The following is a 13,588-nucleotide window of genomic DNA, read 5'->3' on the forward strand; positions in this document are numbered from 1 at the left end:
AAAGTGCCAGGAAAGTCAGCACGGAGCCACAGCAGGGCAGGGAGATCACTCAGAATAAACAGCTGGCCTTCAAATCCCAACCTCTGCCATGGGGAACACGAAAAGCTGCCCAAGCTCTGGCAGGTGATTAAAAAACAAACAAGATCTTGCCCATCTGAGGGTGGAATACGCAGTCATTTATTTTCCTCGTTAGGGAAAAGCTCCCTCAGTTATTGGTGGGGTGATGAATTGACTTTTAGGTGTTCAGTATAGCAGAACTGGGTAGGCCAAAAAGCAGAACCCCAACCCCACCTTGCAACTTTTAGCACAAATATTAATAAATTTTTTAAAAAATCCTCCTTCAAACAGAGCCGTGATGGGGAGTCTGACAGGGAGCCTGCAGGGCCACGAGCTGATCAAGGCAAAAAAATACTTTAAAAAAAGCTCAGAGAGAATAAGGTAGCAGCAAAACTCTCATTTTCCTCTCTTCTATTTTTGTGTTCACCATGGCAGGACAGCAGCACCTTCTCCATGAGGAATGTCCAGCAGGACCTGCAAAAATCTTCAGAGATTTTATGTATGGAATAAGGCAAATTTAAGAGTCCCATTTGTGCCAGGGGGTTTTAGGCTCCTACTGAGGACTTTGAATAAAAGAAACAGCTGATATTTTTAATTAATGTATTTAAATCATGCTTAATAATAATTCAGGAGTACAGTTGCATTCAAAAATCCAAACAGGATTTTTGGGCACCTGCCTATGATGATTTCACCATCCCATGATCCCAGGGAATAATTATGAGGAAATTTAAAACTGAGGTGCAGAATATGCATTTGGAGCTTTCAAGAACAAAAGAAACAACACCCCAAAATCAACATGATTTTAAAATAAAAGTAATATATTTTAAAATATTTATATATATATTTTAAATTATTTTAAGATGTCCAGGAATGCCAGGCTTCCAATAAGAGGATGTGGACAGTGTGGAATACTTTTTGAAGCCAGGGTACAACAATAATTGTTACACAGCTGATAACAAGGATTTAAAAACTCAGATTTTCTATTTCTTCCATCTACCTGAGATGCAAAGCTGAATTTTCCACCTGTAGTACTTAAGGAAAACTTCCTTTGGGATGATGAAAAGGAAGAGAGAGGAAATGGCACGTTTTAGGAGTTGGAATAACCCAATTTTCTGCTCAGAGCTGCCTTTTCCATTTGTGGGGAAGTTTGTGGTATATTTTGGGGTTTTTTTACTTGTTACAATAAAAATCATTGTATTTCATGAAACTGAAAGCCAACTGAAGCCAACATCCCCCAACTAGAAGGTTCTTTTCTGAGCAGATAATACATTCCTGAGAGGTGCTTTCTGTACAATTGAAGCCACCAGACCATGAACCAGCCCCAGATTTCACTCTGGTGATGCTGCACTGATGATTCACAACCACTTGAGCTCCCACCAGAGACATTCCTGGGGCTCAGGATCCAGGGCCACCACACAGGTGGGAAATACTGCAAAGGATAAAACTGCACGGAAAGCAAGAGTCCCCAAAGTTTTGTTTGGATTCACCAAGGTGAGCTCAAGAAATCCACTGAGAGAAGGCACAAAAACCTACACTGTCACTTGATTATTGAGCCAAACACAGCAAGACATTTTCTACCCATGAGTGCCACTGAAAACTGAGTTGTTAAAGCACTTAAGGTGGTGCAGAAACCTAAACCAGAGGAACCTGGAGCTCCTGGAGTGGGGACACCTGGGATTCAGCCTGAGCCACCCTGGGATTCTCTATTAGCACAATCAGTTCCCACTGGACATCTCACACCAAGTTTTGATAACCTGAAAATTTTTATTTTTACAGACAGCTCTAACTGTGGCCAGTGCACATCAGGTAAAGTCTCAGGACCTTCCACCTGCATCATTCTCACAGCTCAGCTGAGGAATTTGCTGCTGAACTCTCATCCCTCTGGAAAACAAGGCTGAGGAGCTCTTCTCCAGATGGAAAATATCACTAAAGCAACACACATTGCCCCTGGTGCCATCCAGAACCCCTTCCCAGGGAGCCCTGCACTATTAAACCACCAAAGCTCTTGATGAATTGATGAATCATTCTGGTGACACTGCTTCTCCTTGTGCTTTCCTGAGGTTGGGATATGAGTTTTAAGTGGGAAATGAGCTGAGTTCTCTCCATGCTGTGCAGAACTGCCTGTGACTTTGCCAACACACTCGGCACTAAAACAGCAGGGAGAGCTGCAGAACCATTCCAACATCACTCCTTGCTGCTGCCTCAGCTGCTCTGCCAGCACAACAAGGGCTGTGACAAAACACTAATGAGCACAAATCCATCACAGAGCGCTTGCATGTCAGCAAAACGCGGGCAACGTTTCAGTGGAGCTATCCGACCACAAAAGAAGTCAATCCAAAAAGCAGGAATCGTGCTACATGTGTAGGAGGTACCACCAAAATCTCACTGTGAGTCAAGCCATGCCACATCAAATCTCTCATTTGTAGGGTCTCACCGTTCTCCCTCTTTTCTTGCCTTCCCACTGGCAGCTACACGTTCCTGCCTTTGATCAGAGCCAGGGGAGGCAGAGCCTCACATCAGGAGCCTGCAGGAATTCCTGTGCTGCTCTCTGAAGGCTGATGTGACACACAGATGTACAGGAATCCAGGGGGAATGGGATCTTCTGACCCTTCACATTGCCACAGCACAGGAACCCGAACAGCGGGACAAAACCTCACCTGAATGCTTTGGAGAATTTGGAAGCAAACCCCAAGCACGGATTTAACACACACTCTGAAGCTGAAAGAGAATAAATTCTCTGCAAAAAATTGTTAGATCAAGTTGTCACAGGAGCTAAAAGGAGGTTTACTTAGCAAAAATTCTGGGCCTGGAAACCTCCCAAAAAAAGGGCACAACAGCTTGAGGAAACCAAATCTACATTGCTAAACCTCAGAGATTTAGAGCTGATTCAACCCATTTATACTTCTTAGAATTACAGAATCAGTAAGGTTGAAAAAGAGTTTTAGATCATCCAGTCCAACCATCAATCCACCACCATTAATCCACATCCTCAAGTGCCACATCCTCACCTTTTATTTAACCCCTCCAGGGAGATGATGGGGCAGCCACAGCTTCTCTGGGCAAAGCTGTGCCAGGGCCTGCCCACCCTCACAGGGAGCAAACTTCTCCTAATATCTAATCTAAACCTGCTCTCTGGCACTGGGAAGCCATTCCCTTTGTCCTGGCCCTCCATCCCTTGGAAAAGTCTCTCTCCATCTTTCCTGTGGCTCCTTCAGGTATTGGAAGGTCACAATTTGGTCACCCCAGAGCTTCTCCTCTCCAGGTGAGCCGCCCCAGCTGTGCCAGCCTTTCCTCCCAGCAGAGCTGCTCCATCCCTCTGCCCATCCTGGTGCCTGCCCTGGGCTCTCTGCAGCAGCTCCAGGTCCCTCCTGTGCAGGGCCCCAGAAGTGATCTGCAAATTTAAAACTAAACTAAACTAACTTTTCTCTTTAACTATTTTTCAGAAATCTCCCCTCCTTCATTCCCAGAGCCACAGCTAAAAAGCCACAGTGGGTAATTTGTGCTGATGGTGACCTGGCCTCTCCTGTCTTCTCTGGGGGTAAAAAAGTGTTTTATTGAGCAATAGGAAAAATTAAGACACAGGATTAATTGTTCAGTTCACCTTCTTTCTAAACTCAGCACTAAATTATCAAATAGCTTTTAGCACCTGATTTAGCTCCTCTATACAACCCATGGCTCTGAGTCCCTGGGTTTCTGTCATGCCCTATGTTTATGCAATTTCTTGAAATGAAAACTGTAAAATTCAAATATCCTGGCAGCTTGGGTTGTTAACAGAGTAAGCTGTCAGAGAACACAATTCCTTCCATTCATTTGTAAAAAAAAAAGCAACCTTTGAGAGGAAAAAAACTCAACATTTTGAAGGAGCAGCAAGAGAGCATAATGAACCCGAGCACGGAGGAAAACAGAGACTATTTTTATCAATGATGTCTCCCAGGAACAGCAGGGCCAAAAAAGAATTCAATTTCATCAGGATCTGATCACAGTGCTTACTAAATTGCTTTTTCTGTATCTGACATGCTTGATAAGAAGTGTCCCCAGCAGTGTCTGTGCAGGGGACTGAATGAAATGCATTATGCAATGGGCTTCCTGCCTCAGCACAAGCACAATTCAGGCCAGAGCTTCTCCTCCTTCCAAGGTGATGACTGGCACTAAAGAACAATAAACATTTCTTTTCTGACATTTGGCTTTTTTCCCATACAACTATGAAGTCTATTTCCTTGATTATCCCTCAAACTCTTGATGTGGGTTTCTTATTATCCTGACTTCTGTGCAGGGGAGCAAACTGTGAAGCCTAAGACAGGCACCTACACCTCCCCAAAAATCAGAAAATATTCAACAAACATGTAGCACCACTATAATGACTTCCAGATTACTTTTATTTAAATTTCTAAGAGTAATTTATTTGCAATTAAAAAAATGCAATATTAACCCAATTTTCTTTCCTTAGAAATACTATTTCTCATGGAGGGATAATTCTCTCTACCATATATCTATAAATATCTATATCTACCCATATCTATATCATAAATATCTATATCTATCTATATCATACATATATGTTTATAGATATAAATAGATATATATTGATATTTATATTTCTCTTCCTAAAGACAACAGACTAATGGCTTCTCTATGCCTTCAGAAAAATCAGCCACACAATAATACACCACAAAAGGCACAAGAATTTACAAGCATATGATAAAAGAGGAGAAAGATTTGGTGGGAAAAGATAACCAGTACCAATGGTGGAATCTTTCTTAATTTCAGCTGAATGGAACTAGACAAAAACCAAAAAAAATCAAATAATTCATTTAAAATCCAAATTAAAAAAAAAAGAAATATCAAGATGAGCAGGTCAGTATTTTACCCAGGACCTATGGCTGACTCTCTTTATATACTGATTTTCCTCTCTTTTGGCTACTCAACGAGCACTTCTCCAGTTCAGGAGTGGGAATGTCATCTGGAACTACCTCACTACTTAATCCCAGCTGTATCCACCACTGTCCTCTCCTCACCTCTCCTCATTAAAGTCTGCCACCCTATCAGAAAAAGAATTTCAGGGAGAAATTTTGTGGCCAGAGCCAGCTACAAATTCTGCCTCACCATTATTAAATCCATTTTATTACACTGATTTTAATGATAATTTTAAAAGTGGCACTTTTAGATTGAAGGTTATAGGGGAAAATGGGGTTTGCCAGCTAAATTTTGGATGTATTTTCAATACATTTGTGCAAATTTACATGTGTGTGTGTGTGTGTGTGTGTACACACCTCACCTGTAACACTCACATCCTTCATCCTTAGGCTCATCCTCACATCTTTTTAGGGTGAAGCAGGGAAAGTTTGCATTTTATCAAATGCTTTTATTTTCCAATCCCAGGGAAAAAAAGCAGGAATTATTTATAGCAAGCACACCCCTTCCTCCCCAGCACTGCTGTGTTACCCAGAGTATGGATCCAGAACCAAATGGAGATGGATCCCATTTTCTCCTTTCAGGAGAGGAAGTTTCACTCAGCAGGAACTTCCATGTTGTCCACAGGCAAGACCTTTAGGATTCAAGGAATGTTTTCCACAAGACAATTATCAAAAGCATGGAGCAGAGCAAACGTGACTGTCCTGGGAGTGGGGATTTTCCTTTCATTTCATTTCCAAGGGTGATTTCATTTTAATGCCTACTCACAAATATTCACCAATCAAGGTTTTGCAGCCCATGTTTGATTAATTGAGGAATTAATCTGCACCCTCTGAATTGTGACAACAAGCTGAAAAGAGAAAGAATTCCTCCTGACCCCTAATGATCAGCTACAGTTCAATGGGACAACCCAGGCACTGAAATAATTCTCTGTGCATGGCCCAGGGATGTGACAGAGATGAGAATTTTTCTGGAGTGAAGTCGGCTAATAAAGCATCACTGCAAGAATATTTTGTTTAAATGTCAACATTTAAAGCCTTCAAATGCTTCCAAGTGACATTTAGGGATCAAATAAATTGCTACAGATGTTTCCCCTGTGACAGCAGCTCCTCTTGGTGCTGTAACAAACACAGATCTATGGGAGAGAAAACAGAATTGAATCTTACAGGAGCTCCTCAATCAACCCTTGGGTGTTGATTAAGCCATTAATTGGATTTTTAGCCTCAGTTTTGCTGCACAAAAAGCTGCTTTGTGCTCCTGAACCTGCCATGCTGCCCACACCACAGCCCTGGAGATCCCTCTCCAGCCTTGGATGGATTGGATTGCTGTGGCTGTGACCAAAGGTGGAATCAAAGCAGCTCCTCTTCCTTCCTAAAGGAAATTGCTTCTCATTTCAGAACCACTGTTTCTCCTTCCAAGCAAGCTCAGGACCCTTTTCCTTCTCAGCTCCTGGCAAAGCCAGAAAAACAGAACATTTTCTCACCTCTAAGTTCCTAAGCATGATGAGAAGTAACAGGCGATTGATGAAACATACCCAGATTTGATTATCAAAACAAATCCCTTAATTTTAAATTGTAAAATCAGTCATTTTTACCAGTTTATTGCTGCCTTGATAACAAATCAGATTTGAGATTTAACTTTACAGCTTGATGAATAGCTAGAAAATGCCCCTGTTTTCAGCAGCAGCCAAATTTCCAGCCCAGCCTGAGCCCCTGGAGAGCTCCCAGAGCTGCTCCTGTGCCATCCAGGGAGCCCCAGGGCCCCTGTGTCCACAACCCAGCCCCAGCAATACCCAAAATATTCCTCTCTCAACCCAAAACCAGCTTCAAAGATGATCTGCAGGGACATTTTTCTTTACCTGTTTCATTTTTTTGACCAAAATCTTCTCACTTTCCAGGCAAGCTTGATCCTTTTCCCCTTAAAATCTCCACTTTTAAGGATTAGAACTACTATATATATAAATATATATTTATTTTTTTTTTACCCACAGACAGCAACTCAACTTCTGAACCACAAGTGGGTTAAAATCCCCTGAAGTAAAGTGCCTTTCAAACTTTATTCCTGTATTCTGCAGCCTTGCTATAATTTTCTCAACCGCAGTGTTGTTTGAAACACCTGGTTCTTTAGACAATCATTGCATTTTGGAAGTTAAATCATGGTTTTGTTTGATCTTGAAGGGCAAACCAGGCAAATGAACCTCCCCTCTATCTGAAAAATATCTATATTTAAAGTTACAGGTTAATTTTAGATTAACAGGGACTGTCCTGCCTGATCAATACATCAGCCAAGGGAAGAGCTTGCCTGGCTGCTAAGGGAGAGGGCTCAGGTTTATGCATTCACATATTAAAGTTCCTGACAATTTTAGTGACAATTCTTTTTAATTAGCCATCCTAGTATCCTCCCAAATACATAAAATTTAATTATCTGTAACATCACATCTTTGGGATTTTAACCTTTTCATGCTTCGCTACTTTTCAGTGACATTTTCCTTAATAAAAAAAACCCTACCTATCAAGGGATGGCATGTGGGAGACACACAGGCAATCCTAAAAAGGGGAAGAAAAGGGAAAATCACATCAACAGACTCCAAAACACCTTTTATAGCTCCCTCTCAGGTACTAGCAGATAATCAATAGCTTATCAAAGCTGTCCATTGTGACTTTGCTGAGTTATTCATTCAAAATCACCAAACCAGGTTAAAAACCAGCCCAATATTGTGAATTTGATCCATTGCCTTGAAGTCCACATCAATCTGGTCATCTCTGTAGGCTGCAATTAGAGTGGGGAAAGGGGGGAAATGCAAATTGTCAGAACCCAAGACATTCCTCTAGCTACCCTAGAAGACTCAAGACCCTAGCAAAAAGCTCAAAGACCTTAACACAAAGTCAAAAACACCTGTGCCTTCCATCTTAACCCATAAAAAGAGTTACCAACTCTGTGTAAAGATTTACAAGCCACAAAAGTTTAAGTAAAATGTTAGTGAATTTCTCACAAAGTGCAAAAGTAAAATTTTTAAGATTTAAAATAGAAGTTCAAGAAGCAAGATGAAAGACTCTAAGCATGTCCTGTCTTTCTTCTTCTTGTCCTCCATCTTCTGCTATAATAGTAACACTTCTAAATTAGTTTAAAGTAGAAACAGACTGTCTAACATAGGTGATAAGTATTAAAAAATTACTGTTAATGAAGTACACATAGTTTTTAGTATTAAAAAATAACAGTGCCCTGAGGGCAGTCAGTGTGCCTCAACCCAATCTGCTAAACAGACCTCAGTGAGTCAAAAAAAATGTATTAAATAAAAAAAAAATAAACAACCTTGAAAACCAAACCAAAAAGTCTCAACTTCTTCTTCAGTCGCAAAGCTAAGAAAAAAGACTTTTTAATACCTCAAAAACCATTTCAGCAACACAAAGGAAAGGTTTGTCTGGAATAAACAGGGTGGCTGCAGCCACCAGAGGATTTTATCACTGGTTTTGCCTTGTTTCCCCTTTCCAAAGCACTTCATAATCACTTATCTGTTCATCTTGCATCTCTGCTGAAATTTAATTAGAAAAATAGCTATCTGTCTCCAGTGGCAAGCAGCTTGGCCACAGCTCTGCCTTCTTCCACAAAAAGCACCCTGACAGCTGCAGAGGTGTCAGGGAAGTCAATCTGCATTTCCCCTCCACTCAGCTGAGTCACAGCATTTACCTAAATCGCTACTGAAAAATTAATCCCTGCAAAAATGGGGACAATTTGCTCATCTTCCAGTGGTAGAGGGACTGTTCAGAGCCCCAGTCATGAAGTTCTTGTCCAATTAAGAACAAGAGTGTAGAGACACAGCCACTTCTTTAAATATTTCTCTGGTTATTTCCTGAAGTGACACCAATGCCCTGTCCATCAAATAATTTTTGGAATGAAAGTACCCAGGAACTCCCATTCATCTCAGCCCAGCACTAATTATCTTGCACCAAAGATTTTAGTCTAATTAAGAGCAGGGCTGGATGCTGCCTATTCAAAACATAAAATCACTTTTTTTCTTGCCCAAAGTGATTTGTAAAAAGAGAAACAATTCTCCTAATGATGAAAACTCTGTTTTCTCTGGAAGGCAGACTTTGAACATTTGGTTTTGCCAGCAGACACAACTGCAGTCAGTCATGGGCTAATTCCAGCAGGAAGTGTCAATTCTACCCCCTACAAAGCATTTAGCAGCACTCCCAAAAACTGGACAGAGCCTCTTCAGCTGGGAAAGGAATAATTAGAAACAAATCAAATCCCAAATCATTTCCTGAGGCTGGATGCCACTGAACACAAATGCAGCTCGTAAGTCTCGACAGGCCAAAGCCTGGCAAAGCTTTTCTATCATGTTTGAATTTTAAAAGCCAAATCTTGGTACAAATAAGGCAAAGAAAATAAAGTCAGATTGAGATTGAACTGCTCCAGAGACCAACAACTCCCTACATTAAATGTGAACATTTGCAGTTTAAAATGGCCCGTATCTGACAAACAAACACCAAAAAAAAAACCAAAAAAGACCAGACAAAATGGCAACTGAAGATGATTTTTTAGTTTTAGGCAGTTTGATTGTTATTAGGGGTGATTCCCTGCCTGTGAATTGTCTTTAAGCAATCAGGTTTAGAAGTCATCAAGAAAAATACCCAATTACTCTGTGGGATTTTACCCATACGCACACAGGTAAGAGAGGCACTCCTCATCTGCTGAAAGCTTCTATTAAAGTGTATTTAGCCACACACAGCCACTCCAACTCAGCCCAAAATCTGAGGGCTGTGTCTTTGAGTGCCCCAAAAATCTCCCTTGGCAGCTGCATGAGAGTTCCAGGTGAACCAGCAAATCTCTCCCACTTCAGGGTGGTTACTTGGTGCTCATTCCATGGCAGATCCCTGGATCAAATGCCTTTTGTACCAGCCCTTCCCACAGCAAAATAAGGTAACAATTAATTAATTAATTTAATGACCACTGGAGGAAACCCAGAACATTTTGTTGAACTTTTCTCTTTGATTACTACAACCAAGATGGGGAGATGGGGTTTCCAGAATTTTCACTTGTGCTGCTGCTGCTGGAAGTTTAATATTAATGTGTCTCTGGGACAAAATTCCAGGAGGTTTTGTGTCTGGGAGAAATTGGGATTTGCAGGGCCAAAGGAAGGAACTGCAAGGGAATTCAGTTGGAAGGAACTGTCAGGTGTTTGTCATCCTCAAGCACAGAGGTACCCCAACCCAGAATTAATCACAGAATTAACTAGGCTGGAAAAGACCTTTGAGGTCATCAAGTCCAAAGCCAATTCAAGTCCAAAAACCAATTCAAGTGCAATTTTATGCTGATTACTGGTAATTAATTAGCACATCCTGTACAGTACTAATTAATTACCAATAATTAGCATAAAATTGATTTGTCCAGAGCTGATTAACACCCTCTGGGAGTGTCCTGTGCTCCCAGTCCCACCTCACTCAGTGGGATTACACCATCTCCTCAGAAAGATGCAGATTTCTCTCTCTGAATCCAAACTGATGGAACTGAAGATGTCCTTCTCACTAATAAAGACTTCCAGGGCCACCTCTGCTCTCCAGTGTCTTATTCCACCTCCCTCAGCTTCACTGTTGTTTGAGAAGGTTTTATTTATTATTTTTTAGCCTTTCATCTCTCCATGCTCTGCTCAGGCCCAGCTCCATGAGGTCACCTAAGCCCCACAAACCCTGTGAGGTCCCTTCAGGCAAAATTCCTGAGGATTCTGGCCATAATCAGTACAAACCTAAACCCCTTCCATGCAGGAAGATCCATCAGAGGTGCAAGAACAAGGAACTTGTAGAAGAGTGAGGTCCAATCTGGATTGAGTACAAAATCTTTGGTGTCATGGAGCATCTTAGTGCCCATGGGGACTCATAATTACCCCAGGGAACCCCATAATTACCCCATGGAACTCCCCATAATAACCCCATGGAACCCCATAATAAATCCCATGGTTGCAAATCTGGCCCAGCAATTAATTAAATAAATCTAATCCATATTTTGCTGCCTAACAGGCTTTTCTTCTTTGCATGGTGGTGGAAAATACAGAGTGTAGAAGTGGAGGAAACCTTCACATTATGAGTGTGACGGGAATGGACTGAAGGGGGGAAAAAAGGAGGAGAAATTATCTTGCCCATGTTATGAGATATTCATGAGGTTGTACTTTTTAACTCCACGTGATGACTCACACATCCTGATAATAAATGCTAACTTATTCAAGTCTTCCTGACACAAGAGGGGGAAAAAATTAATTACCAGAGCTGATCAGACACAGAAACACTAAAATATGATATAAATATAAAGCAATGTAACAACAACAACAACAAAAATCCCCAAACCTAATCAACAACCAACACAGGTTTTCTTGGAAATTGAAATTCAGCCAACAACAAGTAATTAATTCACAACTTTTTACCTCAGTAAATTCATAGGTAGATTCCAACTACACTGGACCAAAATATTACTCTTACCAGTGACATTAAATGCTTTATTTTAGGGGTCAGCTGAGTGGACATCTTGCCCAGTAAAGCAAGACCTCTTTCCAGCTACTGCCTCTGAATAATTCATACTTCAACTTTGTTCCTCACTGATTAATATTCTTTCTCATCTTCATTGAAGAATTAAAAAGCAAATTAAAAATAATTTTAAAAAGGTGGTGTTAAACTAAAAATAGTCCTTTAGCCTAGGGAGTAGGGTGATGGTAGCTATGGAGAAGCTTAGTAAAGAATAAATACAATACATAAAAATGTAAAGGATAAATGCAATGTAAATATTTCCTAGCTGAATCCAGGTATCATTCATATCTTCCAAAGGAATTATCTCTTAAAAGCCAAGTAAATATTTGAGGTTCAAGGTATAACTTCTTCCACTCAGGTTTATCAAAAGTGCTGCAAAGAGATAACCAGCGAAGAGTTCGTGGTTCATCAACAGAACCCAGGGCTCATTTAATAGATATGGGGCAGTTTGACACAAGAAAAGTTAAAAAACAAACAAAAGCAGCTGGCCCTGAGCACGCTGCAGCTCAGGAAGTTTAAATAAATGAGTTTTCAGCTCAGTACCTAAATCCCAGGTGAGATTGTTCCTGGCCCAGCCTCTCTCCCTGGCAGACACTGCTTTGTCTTCCAGTGGGGAACGTGCCTGGCCCAGGGCAGGAGCAGAGCTGGAGCTGGAATCGTCTGACTGAGAGGCAGCACCACACAAACTGCCTGGTGTGTGTTACACCTTCAGATAAGCAGATGAAAACCCATAAAAGCACCAGTTATTTGTAATTCTGCTCATCTGCTCCCACACTGGCGATTATAACAGATCTGTGCAGGTGAAATGGGGTCACATCCTCATCCTGCACAGTTTGGGTGCTCACCCTGAGGAGGTCCCACACTCGGCTGGACAGGGAGCTGCCCCCCTCCTTAAAATGCCACCAAGCTCAAAGCAAATTAAAGCAGAATTTAATCTCAAGGCAGTTCTTCTCAAATCCCAAGCACAACACAGCTACAAAGGGTCTTTAAGTACACCAAGGTGTAGAAGTGTGTGTGGGGCAGATGTGGAAATCAATGCTCCAAGGTAAAACAGGGATCATCTCACCCTTCCACTGACCCATCCCAAGGATAATTGCAGCAGGAGTCCTGAGACCACACCAAGCATGACACCAAAATGTGTGGGATGGGAAAAGACTGTGAGGCACAGGACAGGAAGGGACATAAGGCAGGGAAGAGCAGGAATCTCCACAATTCTGTCTGAGGTTGGAAATGGGGGTGTGTATTCCATTCCTATCTGTCAGAGGTGGGGCAGTTCTCTTCTGTTCATTGGGCAGTTTTCTTTATCTCTCCCACAACCAACCCTCCCTCCAGGAGATCTCTTCTGTTCATGGGCCATTAATTATTAATTATCTCCTGTCCATGGCCAGTGAGTGTCCCTGCATGGCTGATCCAATCCCATCATCCCATGGGGAGATGCTCCGCCCAGGGGAGGAGCCAAGCATTCCTACCTGGATCCAATCTGAGCTTTGGGACACCCCAGCAGCCTTTGCCCAGTGCATTGCCAGAGGAGCAGCTTCTGCTGCCCTGCATTGCCAGAGGGAGCCCAGGCCCATCTGCAGCAGCCCTGGAGCTGCAGAGGAAAACTCCCCCCTTGTGCAGGATCCCTGCTCCAGCAGAGCCACAGCTGGCACTGCAGGAGGGCTGAGCCCCCATGGGATGGGGCTGTGCCACCCCCTGACACACAGGGGGACAGGGCATGGTCTGACTCAGTGTTGTTTTCTATTAATGCATTGGGGTTTTTTGATTTTTTTTTTCTTCCCTAATAAAGAACTGTTATTCCCATTCCCATATCTTTGCCTGAGAGCCCCTTAATTTCAAAATTATAATAATTCGGAGGGAGTGGCTTTGCATTTTCCATTTCAGGGGAGGCTCCTGCCTTCCTTAGCAAACCATTTCAAACCAAGACAACTTCCACCCTCAACCTGCCTTTGGCTGGAGGCAGCAGGACACAGAGTGTGTGCTGTGACAACAAACCCAAGTTACACACCTTAATGCCAAAGCTTAACATTGTTTTAATGCCATCTTAATGTCAGAGTTAATCAGGTGGGGCAATACCTAGTGATTTGATTGGTTCTGCCTTT

At 42.0% G+C, this 13,588-nt stretch overlaps 1 protein-coding gene across 3 annotated transcripts in view; it reads right to left on the reverse strand.

Moving 5' to 3' along the window:
* Nucleotides 1–13,588, reverse strand: part of PCDH15 (protocadherin related 15) — a 642,625-nt gene that overhangs the window by 172,557 nt on the left and 456,480 nt on the right. The window lies entirely within an intron of this gene.

Source organism: Agelaius tricolor, unplaced genomic scaffold (assembly GCF_023055355.1).
Source record: "Agelaius tricolor isolate 1412-34295 unplaced genomic scaffold, bAgeTri1.0.p SCAF_13, whole genome shotgun sequence".
NCBI lineage: Eukaryota > Metazoa > Chordata > Aves > Passeriformes > Icteridae > Agelaius > Agelaius tricolor.